Source organism: Electrona antarctica (genome assembly GCF_951216825.1).
Source record: "Electrona antarctica genome assembly, chromosome: 10".
In the NCBI taxonomy this organism is placed as follows: Eukaryota; Metazoa; Chordata; class Actinopteri; order Myctophiformes; family Myctophidae; genus Electrona; species Electrona antarctica.
This window is the reverse complement of record NC_136791.1, coordinates 35156466-35175839: the sequence shown is the minus strand read 5'-3', so window position 1 is coordinate 35175839 and position 19374 is coordinate 35156466.

Sequence of the window (19374 nt, the reverse complement as noted above, 5' to 3'; positions counted from 1 at the left end):
TTTGTCAGGCATATCCAAATACGGAGTGCTGTGATGTCAGAAACAGGCCAGCTCCATATATGGACCCTGGGCAGGGGCCTGGTCCAGAGCCAAGGCAGAGGCCTTTTGTGGCGGTTCTGGACAACCGTGGGTCCGACTAACTCGACACCAGGCACTGCACTCCCTGCGGGGTGTGTCGAATTTGAAGTACAGACATACCTGTAGACAGACGATGAGAGACGTGATGTTTCTATATATATATATATATATATATATATATATATATATATATATATATACACACACAGGTTTAATCCTTCACATTCTAAAGAGGGGGAAAATATAATGCATTTATATTTGTTAGATGGACATTATATAAAAGAAACCACACCTGTGTGAAGTGAGGGGCACTCTTATCATCATACATCATCATGACGTAAAATAGACACTATCAATTATCTATTTGCTCAGACACTATGACGTAAAATTCTCCATTCATTGTCAATGGGATTTCAATGTTTGTTTAAAATAAAGTCTGTGGACTCAGCATTGGTAACGTGTCCCACATTGTCCCTCACAAACCAATACAGTGTGTGCGTGCGAGAGGGGGTGAAGTGATGCAGCACCATCAGTAAGCCAGGTTGTTTAATTCAGTACAGCAGCTGCATGGAGGCAGTGGAGGGAGTGCAGAATGGGATGACCATGCAGGCAGAATTGTGGGAGGTTAAAAATGAGGTGGGCTGCACCATTAAAGGTGAGTTGTAGGTGTAGCAGAGTGTGCTCTCTGTCTCCAGCCAGACAGCAGTGGTGGTAAGTACATTACTCAAGTGCTGTACTTAAAGGGCCACTTCACTCATTTTTAACCCTATCTTATAACTGGTCTTTATTAATGCTCATTACTAAATGACACAGAGTCTACTCACTCTGTGTCTCATTGGTGGACTATTGGCAGTTCAGATACCTGCCGACCAATTACATCGTTAATGGGGATTCCAAGCTAATAGACAGACACAGACACCGTCTATAATATAGTGTCATCATGCAAACTTTTCGGAAAGGCTATACTGTATATTATATAGCCTTTCCGAAACGTTTGCATGATGAAATAGAAGCCAAACAGAAAATGCACAAGGTTGGTATACCCATTTTGTTCGAGAACTCTTACAGGATTTAAGATAAACAATAATATTGAAATGATGACACAAATAAATTAGCTGACACATTTGAAACTGGAACTCTATTTGAAACTGGAAGTTTATATACTCTATATAGTATAGGCTACTTTCTCCTTATTGGCTGAAATTGGCAACCACCCGCAAATCTATTTTCTGTTTATTAAAGAGCTCGAGAGACAGGGAGACAATAACTACTATCAGAATATTGATTTTTAACTTTTTAACAAAAAACGTTTTTTTAACCAAAACATAATTTACCCTACCTTTAACAACTGTGCTCAGGGACTGTGTATTGATGTGTCTTGTCTCTCCTCGGTAAGAAATAGAAATAACAAATACAAAAATACAAAGAAAAGGAATATGCAGCAGAAGGATGAATATGTTAACAAAATCTTGTATATAAATAGCAGTCAGTATTATATAGTTTATAAATGATATAACAATGCTGTGGTAGGCAGGAGGTTGTGCAAAGAAAACACTATCTGGATCGGGTATCGGGTATACCGGGATCGGGTATTTTACTATTTACAGATCACAGGTAATGGTAACACTTTATTGTACACTGTGAATTCTAGCGACAGAATAGGCTACTGACAAATATAAAACTATAGCAGGTACAATTTTGTTTTGTCCCACAAACTTGATGTGAAAATATAGCTCTATTCACTTGCACATATGACATATTGCACATCTTAACTTGCTTGGTGATGTGAAATGAATAGTTAAAGTTGCTGTCTATATCTTGTATGTTCTACGCCGGAACCAAACCATCGTCTTCTGCATAAGTGCTGAAAACGTTACCACTGACATAAAATAACCTACCTGCCTGCGCAGGAGAAATTTTAATTTTGACCTTCAGGGCAGGCAGTACCACTGGCCAACCAGTACCACTGGTCAACCAGTCATTGACCTTCAGGGCAGGCAGTACCACTGGTCAACCAGTCATTGACCTTCAGGGCAGGCAGTATCACTGGTCAACCAGTCATTGACCTTCAGGGCAGGCAGTACCACTGGTCAACCAGTCATTTCAAACGAGGAAAATGATCTAAATGTCTCGATAGAAGAGCAGGAAGACTATTAAATACAAGGTATCCTATTGTATACGTATTATACTGTGTTAACATACTCTAGATTGGACACAAGATGTTTTTTAAATAACGTACATAGTACATCTTTAATGTTATGCAACGGTGTAGCCTGCAATTCCTTAAAAATAGCCTTGAGGTGTCAACTGTGTTCTTGGCTTGGCTCAGATGGCTGCGTTGCATGCAAGTGTCCACATGACTGTCAGGCTGATGCTAACGAGGAGGCTGAATCATCATCCCCCAGTCAGCTGTCTAACAGAGAGACAGAGATAGGCCTGTCTGTATAGTTAATGTACTGTAACTATACACTAGATATCATCCATCTCAGTCGCTGTAGCGCTTCATTAGACCGTGCTGCAGTGACTGGCTGGAGACACACAGAGACAGCGGGAGCCATGCACACACCACACTATGGGTGGATTGCTTCTTTCTCACCTGTGTGTGGTTGAGGGATGTCAGAACTGCTATGTAGCTTCAGGCACAAAACAAACACGAGCACAGCATGGCTCTGTCTTTTAATAAGATAGGTCCGTCCAGGGCCTCCATCAAATGGGACCTCCGCAGGGGTCCTTTTTGTACTGTAGAAATTACTCTAGTGTCTAGTTTACGAAGTACCAACTGGATTTCTACATTTTATTTTATTGATTACTTTCAATCGCCTTTCACACCCGGGCATGTCTCAGGGGAGGGAGGGCTCCTGTTTGTTTCAGGGGAGGCGTCTTGTGTCTCGTGCAGTATCTGTCGGAACATGTCGCTACACTTTAGATGCTCCATGATGGACACGGATCTAAAGTCGGGTCTCCCTTCCTTCATCAAACTCGAACAAACAAGAAAATGATCACGGATTGTATCGCCGAGGGACGGTTATTTTGTTATGATGATGATCATCGCCGCGGTCAGATGGAACAATGCAAAGACGCGCGCCGCTGTTGTTACTTTAGGGGCAACGCAAGTCAGCAACACCACTGTCCCTCGGCGAGCCAAGTTGGAACGATACACAGCGACAGACACGTACATAGATGGATAAATAATGACAACGTGTCTTTGCATCGTTCCATCTGCCCGCCGGGTGTCTACTTGATCCGTCATCATTATAATCTTCATAAAAAATAAACAAAACAGTTTAACGTATAGCCCCAATATGTTCCCTCAGTCCCATATGCTCATTCTTTAGCTCATACAAAAGCCATTTAGCGACGAAAGGTAAATGGGATCAATGTGTACTTTTTCCTCGTAAAAGTAGACATTCAGGGCTTTCATTTGGTGTATAGAATGCATAGGATTTCTTTCTATTCATTTTTAAAACTGCCTGTCAACGTCTGACATAAAACGGCTCCTAACTCTGCTTCTGTTCAAGATGAGCCTGTTGCTACAAAAGCAGGTGTTACATAAAGATAATTATCTCCAGAATGGAAGATGGTAAAATCAATTTTTTTTAATTGGAGTGGACAAATGTAGCTTTCTTTTGAGGTATGCGGTGTGCTTCTCGCTATAAGAGAACATTTACTGCCGGCCTAGGAAAAGTGTGCTCGTCCAATGCTATCATCGTAGCGTACAGGGTAATCAGTTTGGGCGAGTCGTTAGCACGCTTTGTGTTAACATTACCGATTGGAGGGCGCTGACATTCAATCTGTCCTTACTTGGCTCCAAAAACTAAACTATTGAGTCAGTTTTGTCTTTGTTTAATTGAACAAAATATGGCATATCAAATTGTTGATTTTCTCAATGCATTTAATTAGTGTTTGTATTGAACCATAGTCCTCTGGTGGTACGGTTATGTAGATTTGTGTGTTGTTGTCCATAATCTGAGCTAGTGTGAGTATAGATATTGAACAGTAGCCCTAGAATAATGGATCCTTGCATAACTCAGCATGTAGTTGTTGCTTATATGTGTAATTAGCAATACTGTAGATACAAAATAGTCTCTGTTCTCTAAATACGATTCAAACCAGTCTAGTACAGTGCCAGAAAGTCCCACCCAGTTTGTCAGTCTAGCAATATTGGGATTGACTGTGTCAAAATCAGCACTAGTGTAGTCTTTTTTATTTGCATTTAATTAAAACCACACGCACACATGTGCGCGCGTGCACACTATATATATATAATTTGATTTTGTTATCTCTCTTCTCTCACCTGAGTTTCTTAAATGAAAACAACCAAAAGAATGTCCCACAGGGACAAAAATAAACCCTTTCCAAACACACTGTCTGTGATCGCTGTGAGGCCATTATCAGTCACTAGGGTTTAGGTTTTGTCAGGCAGACACAATGTAAGATTCCTTCCACTGCCTTAAGCCAAATTCATAGAGTAGTTGTCAAATAAAGTGCACGGACAGATGTCTGAAGAGTCCGCTAGGACTATCTATGGATATCTGCAAGGGAGGTCTAAGCAGCAGTCATTTTTTTTTACTGCGACCGTGTATAGGCCTTAATACGTCTACCTGTCTATGGGAAATGTTGTCTATAAAATGGGGTTGTTTTACATTGGTATTCAAATGCATCCATAATGTTTTATTATCATCCCCAAGTCAAACGTTTTCCTCACATAAAACATTGCTTCCCTTTCTCGTTGTAACATATTGCTTCCCTTTCTGGTCGTGATGGTCGTGACATGATGAGGAGTATGTCTTGTCCCTTCAACACAATAGGCTTGACTTGCATCAGCCCTTTGTCACTGTCTTCCTCCACACACCCTTCTCTGTGGACTGACTGACTTTGATCAGGTGTAATAATGAGCGTTTCAGTCATGAGTAAAACACGCTGAGCTTAGTTGACCTCTAAAACCTTAAGACTCCGAAGAATACCTGTTTGTTCTGTCTGCGCGCACACACACACACACACACACACACACACACACACACACACACACACACACACACACACACACACACACACACACACACACACACACACACACACACACACACACACACACAAAATAGACGCTCTACAAGCTTACCAAGCTTATGACATTCCCATAACAAGGGTGCTAGGTTGGAAGTGATGTCAATACTGTGCTATCACAATGATGTCACATGTGGGAGTTAGCACGGTTAGCACCCCAGGTTGGAAAACACTGACCATGAATTCACTTGGTTTAATCTTCACATTTCCCCCGCTGCATGGATGAATGCAGAAATAAGTCATTCAATAACATTGTATTTTCATGATGGTAGGCTACACAAATGGCCTATTTGGTTTTATTATGAATTCAGAGAATGGAGGTTGGAGGGCCAAATTTCCACTGCAAAACAACATGCGTATTGTGCACAAGGCACGATTTCTTTAAGGAATAAGAATGAAAATGTAATTTTTCCTTTCACTTTCTTTCACAATCAATCTTCAGCATGTCTCGGATCTGAGATCTAGCTTACTTATGAAAAAGGAAAGTGCTTTCTGCTTTTGAAGTGGCTCGATCTGTCTTTCACTCAGGTTCATCGAAAAGTGGCCAGATGCTATTTACTTTTTTCAACAGAGCTCTTCTCTGTCGGAAATAGATAAGAGCCAAAGGAGAGTGAAATTAACCATCAAATATGAAGGGTTATCTGCTTTGAGAAGAGGGTAAGGAGGTCACTAGTAATGCTTCTCTCTCTCTGTGTGCTTTGTTCCGAGGCTTAGTGGAACAGGTGAGCGGAGCAGGGGAAAGTTGAGAGAAATTATTCTTCGTAGACTGAAATCTGAAGCAAAAAAAGCTCCATTTCCAGAACACACTAGAATCAATTATTCAGTCATAAGTCATATTATGTAATAAATGCAAACGTACTGTATGTATTTAAGACGCTTTAACATCTTTTTTGCTTTAAAATGCACTTACAAACGAGGACCCCTTCAGTGAGCTTGCCAGCATGTCGTACCACTTTATCTCTGCTGCCTTTCTCTTTGTTCTTTTCCCTCAGCTCTTTCTTCCCTGTGTCCTTTCCCTCCAACTAATACTTAGCCAATTGCATCTCTTTCCACAGCTTTCCCTGGAGGATTATCATTGTGACTGTACTGTTTACTTTATACATGTAGAGGAAATGGTGTTTTCAGGCCCGCACAGCACTTGGGAAATACTCATTTAAACTACATCAGTGGAGTCTAATTATTGGCTGTAAGTGATGAGACACACCTGACTGCACTTAAACTGATGTTTTGATTTCAGCTAGGAGCGACGATACAGAGGGTTGTCTGACTGATAAAACTTAGGCTTTCATGATCTTTAAATATCTATATATTTGAACTCCCTGGGCAACCAGTGACCTCCAGGAAAGTCTGGATGGCAACCGAGGAAGGTCGGTGATGCTGGAGAGACAGCTGACCTCCAGGAAAGTCTGGCAGGACAACAGGCGTTAGCAGCCTCTGTTGCAACACTCGCAAGAGGGCACCAAGCAAGCTACAGAACGTACAAATGAGCAATACCCACAGAGTCTCCCGAGAGGAGGGGAAGAGAGACTCGATAGGACAGATTCAACGACAACAACTATGACAGTGACACAGACGCAGAGAAGGCTCCCTTGACTCAAATACACCAGAGTAAGGCCAAGTGTGGAGGACGGATACATGCACACCGCACAGACGAACAGTCTAGTGAGACGTAGGAGGACACTAGGCAGGAGGCAAACCATAGTCCTAGAGACCTCTCAGTGCCTGCTATCCCCCAAGAACACACAAGGCAGAGAGAGCTTCCTGTTAGTTCTGGCAGGAGAGAAAGGACAGTGGGCGGGTCCGCGGGGGGTGCCCTGGGTGCGGCGGTCGCTGGGGTCTGGCCAGTGCTGATTTGCTGCACCTGGCCGGCAGGTTTCGAACCACAGCCTGTTGGCCGGGTGTGGCCTTCTCTTCCGGTGCTGGTTGCGCCTCGGTGATGGCTGCGCCCGGGGCGCCCCTCCGTGGACTTGTCTATAGCTGGAAGCCTGGAGGAGAGGGGCGGTGACTTGGCCAATCACTGCTGACCCGCCAACTGGAGAGTGTAGTGGTTGAGGGTTGAAACACTCAAAGAAGGTTGGGAAAAAAACTGCGGTTCAACTTTTTGCATGATCAAAAGTGATGTAGAGGGTGTTATATTGATATTGGAAATGACAAACTGTGATTGGCTAGTAGTCACTTTGATTGGCTGTGTGCCTTCTGAGATTTGGAACTACATGCCAAATGGCAAAATTATACCTCTAATGTGACACAATAATATAATGCCTAAACCTAACCTTAACCTCTCAAAAACTATACCTAAAAACCTAACCTTAACCCTAACCTCACAAAAAACTAGTGTTTTATCTCGCGATTGTCGGACAAATTATGGCAGCAGCGGGATTCAATCCCGATAGATTGGGACTGAAAGTTGGGCAGGCGGGCATGCCACGAGGCAGCGTCTGGAATGGAATTTCGGGCTGTATTTGAATGTGACTCGGTGGTGTTGTCTTTTTTGTCTCGTTCTTGCATCAGCCAATCGCAAGCAGGCAGGGTGGGGCTTGGCAGAACCTAGTTACCATTTAATCATACCATACCATACCATACCACCTTTATTTATATAGCACATTTAAAAACAACAACGTTGTACCAAAGTGCTTTACAGTAAAACATTAAAAAACACAACTTCATTGAAAAACCACAAACAACATGCACAGTGTCACATTAAACATCAAAACATCTCATACTGTGCTTGGAAACGTCAATGAATAAAGGTAAGTCTTGAGGCGTGATTTAAACACCTGGAGGGTGGGGGCTTGTCTTATGTGCAGAGGCAGCTCATTCCAGAGCTTGGGAGCTGCCACTGCAAAAGCTTGGTTCCCTCTGAGCTTCAGCCTGGTTTTAGGCACCACCAGGAGAAGCTGGTCAGAGGACCTAAACATCCGTGTCGGAGCATAGGGTTTCAGCAGTTCAGATAAATATATGGGTGCCAAACCATTTAGACACTTAAAGACAAAGAGCAATACTTTGAAGTCAATCCTGTATCGCACAGGAAGCCAGTGGAGGGAGGCTAGTACAGGGCTGATGTGGTCTCGCTTACATGTGCCTGTAAGTAACCTAGCAGCGGCGTTCTGGACTAACTGTAGTCGAGAGATGGAAACCTGGTTTACGCCAATATACAGGGCATTATAGTAGTCAAGGAGGGATGTCATAAAAGCATGAATTACAGTTTCAAACACAGAGCGGGATAGACAAGATTTAACCTTAGATAGCCTCCTAAGCTGGAAGAAGCTCTTTCTTACTACCTCATTTATCTGTCGATTTTGAAATCTAGATTGGTGGCAGTTGGCTTTAAGAAGGGCTCAAGGGGGCCTAAAACACCAGGAGGAGAAATACGCGAATATGTGATTCAAATTCTGGAATTATTGTTGGACATTGCATTCATGATAGTTTAATTTTTTTAAATATATATATATATATATATATATATATATATATATATATATATATATATATATATATATATTTCCTGTTGCTGTCTCCCTGCTGAACTCTGCCCCTCCTCAATGACACTGAACAATGATATACCCCTTCCTCCTACCCATCTGAACTCTCATGCTCACACCATACATACAGTAGCATCTTATGGCTTGTGTGGGTGGGTGTGTATATATATATATGCATACTCCTTATTTATACTTCATTGCTTATTTTTTCTATTTAATATATACTACTGTACATTCATCAACAAGTGTATTTATTTCCATTACTGCTGTATTGCACTCTGGCTGGACGCCACTATTCATTTCATTGTCAAAGTATTTGTATACTATGTGCAGTGACAATAAATTGAATCTAATCAAAATCTAATATATATATATATATATATATATATATATATATATATATATATATATATATACTTATACTTACTTGGGAACAATGCAAGTTCTGTCTGTCTGTCTGTCTGTCTGTCTGTCTGTCTGTCTGTCTGTCTGTCCTGTCCTGTCCTGTCTGTGTAAGTCCTTTGCATGCATCGTAGGACATAACCCTGTTTACAAGCTGGTCACAAACAAGCTTGACAACTCTGAAACCAATTGAGCCTCTTTACAAACAGACACATAAAAAAAATCCAACCATCATTATGCCTTCCATTATTATTATATCGGTGGATCCCTTTGAGAAATTACAAACCATGCATGAATGTGGGGATTGTTATAATTGATGCATAACTGCAAGACGATTGTTATTATTTATAATATATGCATACAGTATAAGGGGATTGTTATTATTCATGTATAACTGCTTTACTGTATTCTATAGGTAGTTCTAGGTTGGTTTGGTCTTGGTTGATGACAGAGAAGAAACTACATCCATCTATGTTGCCTTGAAGGCTATTGACCTCAGCCATGCGCTCCCTCTATCTCTCTCCATCACTATCTGCCTCCTTCTGACCATCTCCCCCATCCGCTTCATTCTCCCTCCATCCATCACATCCATCACTCCTAAACGCTAGAGGGATAAACATACCATGTAGTGCGTGTCCACAGGGCTACACATCTCCTTCAGTGATGCCCCATCGCTGGATCGCTTCAGCCTTGACCCAGCTCCTATTCTTTCACTATCCTTCAGCCCACCGTGAGGACGCCAAGCGGGGGTTGGCACTAATGGTTGGCCCCAGCAAGACTGGAGCCCGACAAGCCAGAGGGGAGTTGGTGGACAGGGATAGACTGACTTTGATACCTCCTGATACTTTACAGCCTTGTCTGCTGTCATCTTAAAAAAGCTGCTACACGAAAAGTGTGTTTGACTTTGCCAGTTCATATTGGTCTCTTCAAAAGGTTTTTTGATTTCGGATCAGACCCGCTCCATGATACGGTTCGCCAGAGGCTGCTAGTAAGCTGCTTTATAATAAATCTTATTAAAGACGAACTCTAAGTTCAACATTGATCTAGACTAGACCCTCTGTCACTGCAAAGTGATAATAATCCTATAACAATAATAGCCTACTTGTCATTAAATGTTATATTAAAATTAATATCAAACAGCAGGAGACAAATTACTATTAACATTTGAACTCATAGATAGTATACGTATTAATACAGTTTAAAATCCATAACTTGCAAATAAATAATATATCTTCCTCGGGTAAAAAAGAACAAAGGAAAAAATGAGAAAACACCTATAGAAAAGGTAGGTCATATGCTTTAGTAAAGGAGCGGTATTCCTCTCTAATGGCTGAGTATATCAATCAGACGTCATCATACACACATAACACAGCAGGTAAATAGAGCTGAATTGGTTGCATATGAGCACAGAACAAACAAACAAACATCACTTTATCACCAAAACTGAGTGGCAACACGCATGGTTTGGGTTTGGAGCAGTTCAGCACAAAGTATGAATCTATATCGCCAACCAATGCCTGCCATATAACCTGGAGTGCTGGCTAAAAAAACTTTTCCTAAGAAATCAAAGGCATCTATAAAAGTAGCCATCAGGTAGATCTAGTGAGATCACTTAATTAAGCCCTTGAAATGGAACCTGCAGCATTTAGGCTAGGTGCTAGAGAGTTAATGCCACTTAAACGTAGTGCTTTTTAATGGGTCCCTACTGTGTCATGGTCAATTTCAGTTAAGGTCCATACCTTTTCAGTAGCACCACAGCATTTGCTGTAGTGCCATGACACCACATCATGGCACTGTGCTTAGCCATGATGTACTACATTAGATATGCATGTTTGGCAATTGGATGTTTGATTTACATGCCAGATGTCTAATTTTAACTGCTAATGAACAATGTATTGTAGGCCTATTGTCTGAAAGTAAAACAGTAGAATATAAATGTTTTATATATATATATATATATATATATATATATATATATATATATATATATATACATTATACATACAATATACATTTCAACAATATCAATTCAAGAATCTTACTAATAGCAATCCAAATTGGCCTTTTTCTATACAGAAATTACCTGCTTCTTATGTCCACGAGGAAAATTATATCTCATTCTTGGATAATGGTGATCTCATTAATTGATAAACAGCTGCTACAGGCTGTTAATCACTCTGCACTTAGGTTTACTACAGGTGATAACTATGGTATACATCACTGTCTCCTTTATGATGAGGTTGGATGGCGCTCTCTGTTACAAAAGCTGGATCCTTTCATTGCTTAACCACTTAAGCCCAATATTGTTGTATGACAAATAGTGTAGCAACACAACAGCATCGTGAAACGTTGTGAGCTTGTAGATCTGCAATTTGTGCTCCAGCTAGAATGAGAGAGAGAGAGAGAGAGAGAGAGAGATGCTTGCCTTAACCTTAATCCCGACCCAGCCTCGCGCAGGTCAGTGCACTGTAAATAATGTAATGTACGCACTGGACTTCCTCTATTGTACTTTGTGAATACATTTTTATTTTGAGTATGTAAATTATTTTATTGCTAAGTACGAACATATTTGTACCCTCCCCCCTAGGTACATTGTCTGCTAAGTACGATCATGTTCATACCTAAAGTATACTTGGTGTATACCTTTACACCAAATATGAAACGGTTTAGCCGACATTTTTTAACTTTGGCCCGATTGCTAGGCAACGCCTTCGTCACCCCCAGCACCAGGATTCTTGCGCACGGCCCCCATAGAGCTCAAGTCAAAGTAAGGACTTCTATGCCTCGTATCTCTGAAACTATGATGCGTGGTTTTGATGTGATTTGTGATTTTGTATCGCATCGATCCCGACATGTTAACGTTTCTGGCAAAAGGTAAACAGCATGAGCTACTGCTAACATTAGCCAATCCTTACAATGGCGGTCTCCATTCGGGAAAGCAGAAATTAAACTGCCCAAATATGGGGAATATGCCGTGGCAGGGTTTAACTACCTTCTGCGGCCACCAGGTGGCAGACAAAGATTACTTACTCAATATAAACTCTACATGTTGTAACGGGAGCTGCCAAACTGTGGAGCTCTGAATCTGTCTTGAGAGATTAGGTTGGACATGACCTTTGACAAGATCCTGTTTCTGGTTTGACACAAATTTACAAAAAAAATCACTTTCAGGTCAAAATTATATTTCTCCCCAGAGCAAGCAGGCACAGGCTCCATTAGCAGTGGTCAGAGCCATAGAGTAAGACAGAGTTACGCAAACTCTGTTCACTTCATGGGGCCAGTCCAATGGCGGCTCTCCTACAGTACATAGACTTCTATTGTGCATGGGGACAACCGGAAGGTTACGGAATGCATTGGAGTCTATGGGCTCGCGCGAGTAGGCCTACATGAACCACGTGACCGGGCTGTTTTCTGCCCCCTCAATATCGCAACTCTTCTATTAGATGGCTCTGGCAGTGGTAAGATGTCTGCACTTCCGCAGGAGACCCAGGTTCAAATCAAATCCATGGTACAACAGGAAAGTTACCAAAAGTCAGTGCACCAAATAATACAATTAAAACATTATCCCCTGGCTGCATGCTGGTTGCATGCAATACTGCATGCAATAGACGCCTTATCAGACGACGTCACACTGATAAGCACCAGCATGCGCGAGCAGGCCGGCAGCACAAGAACACCACCTCTCATAAGATGCAATGGAAAAGTTCTAACTGCAGTCACGTGTACAAAATGCCCCATCACACTTTCGGATGCTGTTTTTCTCCCAGTGTGGAGGAAGAATAATTAGGACTTTTATTGTATTCTCTCACTCTTGAAATATACCGTAATCCATTGGTTTCTGTTGTGTATGAGCAATAATAACAATTCAAAGCACAAAACCACACCTACATTCGCTGTCATAAAAACGGGAGGTGCGCTCATGACCACGGCAGCAGAGCCTATTTGTGCATGGCTGCACGCGCACCTGCAGCCCATCAAGTATAATGTATGCTTCGTCCCGTGATGGTGTCATGCACGCAGACCTCTACGCTCACAACAGTCGCATCTGTGATGCGATGTGAGCTTGTATATCAGCTGTTCTCTGCGTGCAATACTGTTGCACAGTGAAGTATAAATGTCTCCTAGGGTGCACCTCACTAGCCAACACACAGGAGGAGGTTGAATGGACTGAAACCAGCGCTCCCCAAAACAACAGGTGATCTGTTGGGAATTGATTACATAAAACAGTCACCCGTGCGACCAGTCTCAATGTTTGTAAACAAATAACTGGTCTATACTCCCACCCTTGTGGGTGGGAGTATTGCATGCAGTCAAGGACGTGCTGGGCCCCTAATTCAGCCTGGGAAGCGGAGCTGTAGACAGAGGCCCTCTAGGCATGCAGCCGGCGAGTGCATTTTAGGTCACTTTAGGTCCTAAAGTAACCTGTCACTGTCAATGTATGTCATGTTAACATCTGCCATAACATTTTTTTTCTATTTTTGTATTTGAACTGGACTGGCTGCTCGGGTCAGTCCCTGCTTGCAGCCCCTATAGTTGCATAACTATGGTCAGCAACTGCTCCCCCTGGAGCTGCTTAGTGGCCAACAGTATAAGGGCAATTCACACTATGGTCCCGGGTTCGGACTCGGGACCACTTGTCAGATGTTGTGGTAATGTGAATGATGCGTACCGTTCCCGGGAGCGGATCTCCCAACCATCCCCGAGACCGCATGGGGGGCAGGTCTCTGGACCGTTGAAGTGTATTCAGATACGGATCGTTCCAATGTGAATGCATGCGTACCTAAAGAAGGAAGTGGACTGTTTTTTTAGAATGTGACATGATCTCTAGTCGACGAGCCAAGCGTCAACAAAAAAAAAACAGACGCTGCACGAAGCGTAACACCAGCTCATTTCTCAACGCCGCCCGTCGCCGATCTACAAGCTCACAATGCGTCGCAGCGCGCCGCGTTGTGAGCTTGCAGATCTGCTATGTTGAATCTGCTATACACGCAGCACCGCAGTACGCGCTGATCTTGGACTACACGTGGCTCTTGGGCTTTGCTTGGCATAGTTTCCAAAGTAAAACAAAATAATAATAATGCTAAAGTAGAATCCATTAAACTAATATCAAACACGACACTGGAGCACAGAACTGACTGACACAGTGAATAGCAGGCAGGCTGACAGTGACGTAGTATAACGGCAAAGAGCCAAAAGAGGCAATGCAATGCAGTGTCTGGATTTATTGGAGACAATGTCGCAGAGTTGATGGTCAGTGTCCGTGCGCACCAGTCATCAAGCACACCACCATCTGGAGGATCAAAGTGTGTTATGCAAGTGTACCCGGGTGCGCTGTTGAATCTCGGGCAATGTGAATCATGGCCATCGGGGACCAGGCAACCGTATTCGGAAACGGTTCCAATGAAACGGATTCAGTCCCTCTCAGTGTGAATTGCCTATAAGACTGTGGTTGTACTGGTCAGCTCCCAGGTTTTAATGTGTGTCTGTGTGTGTGTGTCTCTATGTGCAGGGCGTTGCTGAAAATGAGCACTTGTGCTCAGTTACTACCCTGGGTAAATAAAGGATAAAAAATCAAAACAGCCTGTTCAAGACAAGTAGCCTATACATTAGCCAGACGAAAAAGAAGAAGAATACAAAACTACACAAAAAAACGTTGGTAGAAGGGACACCACGTATCCCAAAAAATAATTTTAAGCACAAATAATCCGGATTATACATTTTTCTCATAATCATGCAGCCCTAGAATGACATGAGCACTGAATAACAGTTTTCACTGTGGCACCGGTCGGCTAATCTGAGAAGCGCACCAATGTTAATTAAATTGCATGGTACTGTACCTAAATGAGCCTGTGTGATGACATTAGCAAGTCTTATGGAGTTTGAGCTGTGTGTGATACTGAGACTGAGCACACAGCACTGGGGGGGCTCAATGTTAATAGTCAGTGCGGAGGGGATGCTGGTGCCATTCCACACCACCTGGGGCCTGTCAGAAAGTCTTGGTTCCAGCTGCGCCTGCACGGCACATTGAAGTCAATGAACACCATTCTCACATGCAATGGCCACGGACAACCTTTTTCTTGATGATCCCATGGTGACAAGTGTCAGCCTTTGCCAAGTCAGGCTGTCTGCATAGAGGTTGTGGACGGGTACAGTATGCAACAGAGAGCCTTGCATTTGTTCCATGGCAGCTGAATATTAAGCCAAGCTCAGCCTGCTTCTGTGACTCTGCTTTCCAATTTGTAAATTCTGAATGTCATGCTGCAACCACTGAAACTATCACAGACACCATGTCACTGACTTTTATGGCACTCACTGTTTCCATAATGTTCAATCATTACAATGAAGTCATAACTCGAGGATATCGGTACTGGTGTAGAAGTTTGGAAAGGTTTTAACCATTTTAACCACGTTTTAACCAATTCATACTGGATGTCACCACACCCAAAGTGAAGTGAAGAAACATGAGACAGTTGAAAACTCTAATTTCTCTCCTGCTGTGTTATTTTTAAATAAATAATAATTTCAGAAATGTGTATTTCACAAGCATGCAATGACAATTTTAGCTATTAAGCTGATATAATTATTCACAGTGACATAAGAGTGCAAATGTAGAACAAGCTTCCTTCAAAGACATTTTAAAATCAATAGTGCTAGTGTAACGACATGCTTTCCTGCATTGGAAAGCAAACATTGTACCACTCATTCAAATGGGAATTCCCCTTTGGCTGTGTCGGTGTATCACTGCGATGTCAAGATGGGGGCATGGATGGGAAAAGAAATAAGTGGTAAAGGGAATTCATTAGAGGAAAGAGGATGCTTTTTTATGGAATGGGAAGGTCATCTGTGACAATACAAGTACACAAGCTTGCATCATGTAGGGCTGGACCAGAGGCAATTAATGCTGCCTCTGGTAAGCCTTGCGTGTCAGGGCAAAAATTAATTATGTTAGTTAAGTTTGTAAAGGTTGAAGACAAGGCAGGCAACTGCATTCAGGATGCGATGTATGTAGGCACAGAAATGCCTGAAGCAGTTTACAGTTTCAGGGGAAACCGTATTAAGGGAGGTACAGAGGTTTTGCCATTTCTTTCGATAGGATGTGTTCATGGTCCTTGACTGCCTGAAGGTTGGCTCGTAAGACTACCGTATACAGTATACTGTACCTCACTTACACTCGCTTTCTCTGTTTCTCAGTGGGATGAAGCAGAATGAATCACAATAAATGACTTAGGCTAGTCAGAACATCTCGGAGGTGCAGAACCTTACACGTTCTGAGCCCAGCCGAAGTTCTGAATGATGTCATATTGTAGTTTGTAGCCAGCCCCCCCAAACAAACGGTTGCTTAGGAGAGGAGATCCCCACAGTTGTTTGAGGACCATAGGTCCAGTTGGGTGAATGGTTGGATTTGGTGCTTTAGAACCCCAAAACGTTCAAATGTATCCTCAATTATCTCTCTCTCTCTCTCTCTCTCTCTCCCCTGTTTCACTGCACCAATATGTCTACTTTCTTATTTCCTTCAGTCTTTATGCTCCTCTGTCACCAAACTTTCATCCTCTGTATTGTCACGCCTGTCATTTACCCATAACCTGCAAATGTAGTGTTATTGCAACTCATGCAACTCATGTTGCAACTCAGCTTCAACACATTCCCACTCACACATATTCAGTGCAGCAGTGTCTATATAAAAGCCACTTTTTAACGTTAATGCAAGAAAACTTTATTGCTAAAGTTATAGAAACATTTTTTTAAAGTTTTGACCTTATTTTGAATTAATGTTACCTTACCTTCTTAGGCTGTATACCTCTCTACTCTTACTACATATATGTACTACTGTATGTCATCGTTACTGCGGTGTCGCTATGACAACAGAGTTTCCCTCAGGAGCAATAAAGTCTATCTATCTACTGCAACTGTCCTCCCACATTGGCACATGGCGTGTCCCCAAAATACCAAACACGTAGGTGTGGAAGAACATGCCACTGCACCTCGGGAAATTGCCAATTTGCCTGTCTTCCTACCTCATGCTAAGGTGCCTGCCCCAAATTATGACCCTGTATCTCATCGTCCTGTGAGACCGTCCGCCAGGGGGAAAGAGCTCTGTACGGGGAGGTCAACATAGGCCTTCCTTAACACCTGCCTGTAGTAAATGTCAGTGAGCTGAACCTGATCCACCATTATTACTTACTCTGTAATGACTGCAAAGCCTATATTCTTATTGGCCAAGGTCGAGTTTCAAAACCAGATGATAAAGGTTTTACGGCTGAGTGTCAGGCTAGTGGCTACCATTCCATTGTTGACCCCCACAATTTGTAACATAGCCAATTTGGATAACCATCATTGATGGTCGCTTGTGGATGCATTTATGCGTGAGTGATAATCAGTGAAAGTAGGTCAACCATCCAGAGCAGTTGTTGTCAAAGTGGGGTCCAGGGACCCTTTAGGGTTCCTCGAGGGGGTTCCAAATGTACACCTTCTGTAACTCGTGTTTACAGTAACTATTACGAAACAGCGGCATGGGGGTCCTTGAAATGAAAAATCACAGGACCCAGAGGATTCATCCAGAGCATGGATTCTCTGGACGTCAAGTTGTCATAAATGCCGTAGTCGTGCATGTTGAAGGGGCCTTGGCCCCTCCCACACTAATTTGCCACATTGAATAATCAAAATGCGGAGTCAGGACACGTATGTACAGTACAGTATTACATCATCACTTGCAGTTGGCCGTTGTATAAGAGAGATGGGGGGAAAAACATTTGATAAAAAAGATCCATTAGACTCAGAGCTTAGCGAATCAGGGTATCTTAAAAACTTGGAACTGTTTTTGTTTGGGCTAACAGAACCCAACTGTACTGTGTGAGCATAATCAGATCAGTCATTGTGATGTGAAGAGCTTTTAAATAGTCATGTTGATGAGTTTCACAGATAAGGAATGATGTTTTACAGATAAATCTTTATCTTTATGTTATAAAGGGTGAAACCAATGTGCTGTAATGCGACAATATTACGGCTCAGTAACACCAGACTGGGTTTCTTCCTTCCTACAGCCTTGTTTTTCTGGTGCCACTTTAGAAAAAGAGCCACACGAAGCATGAAATTAGCTGATGACATCTGTAAAGACAAAGTCAATACGGTCTAAAGAGAACTACGTTCTTGGTATTGGTCTGTAGCGCACAGGGAGTGAAATAGTCTGCTATCACTTACCTCCCATTTGGCGAGGTGAGTGAAACATGTCTGTGGGGTTATACCTACCAGGGGAATATTATCAGGGGGTGGAAATGAACCTCTATTGCTACACAGATTGAGAGCGAGGCAGCAGACAGGAAATAGCAGGTGGTTCCGTTCCGTTATCTTGCGAGTTTCACTAAGATCACGATAACCTTTATTGACCGCGTGCTTCCAGACGCCTTCACGGTTCAAATCTTTGTTATCCTGTCTCATTCTGTTGTCACTTATCTTTGTCCTCTGTAAAGTGACCTTATTGTTTGGACAAGGTGATATAACATCATAGTACCTAAATTACCACTACCAACATTTCCTATAGTACCTGTATGCTTACCACATTAATAATATAACATAATATGTAACAATTTTAATCTGGCACACACAGACACATACTGCATGCATGGAAACCTTCATACTTGAAACAAATAAGTCTGTTGATCCTACATGGGCATGCTAAGGCTGTACTTAGCTGTACTTTTCCATATTGGTTGGGGTCTTTGTGGTATAAAGTAGGTGTAGGGTTGCAACTCATTCCATAGTTGATTTTTGTTTTGTTTATTCGATTAACCATGCTATTAGTGTAAACTAAACCATTATTGACAATAAAGAAAGTACAATATTGGAAAAGCTCATCACAATTAAGTGGAACAAAAATGTTTATCCAAGCAGTCAAAAACACAGCCCTATTTGGATTATGTATTGTGCACGGTCTAAATGCAGGACACAAAATGTGTTGCGTGTGTGTCCGCCTAAATGTTCCTACTTAGACGGTGAATTATCTGGGTTAAATGTATTTTAAGTGTGACCACTAAGCAGCACTAATAATGTGATATATGGCATTGTCTCCTCACTTATGTCCAAGACACACACACATGATCTTAACATACTGTATCAACTAATCAGTCGCTAATTCTTTATTTAAACTACAAATTAAAGCATGACGACAGATAAAGTTTCTGTTGATAGATTACACCCTAGAATGATGTCAACTACACAGTAATGTCCTCAGTGTTTATTTATGCATTTGTAACTCTGAGCGTGTAGAAATGTAACCAGTGTGTGTACATGTGTGCACTTTCCCAGTTAAATATATACTCAGGGGAAACTAACATATACAATTAGGAAGAAA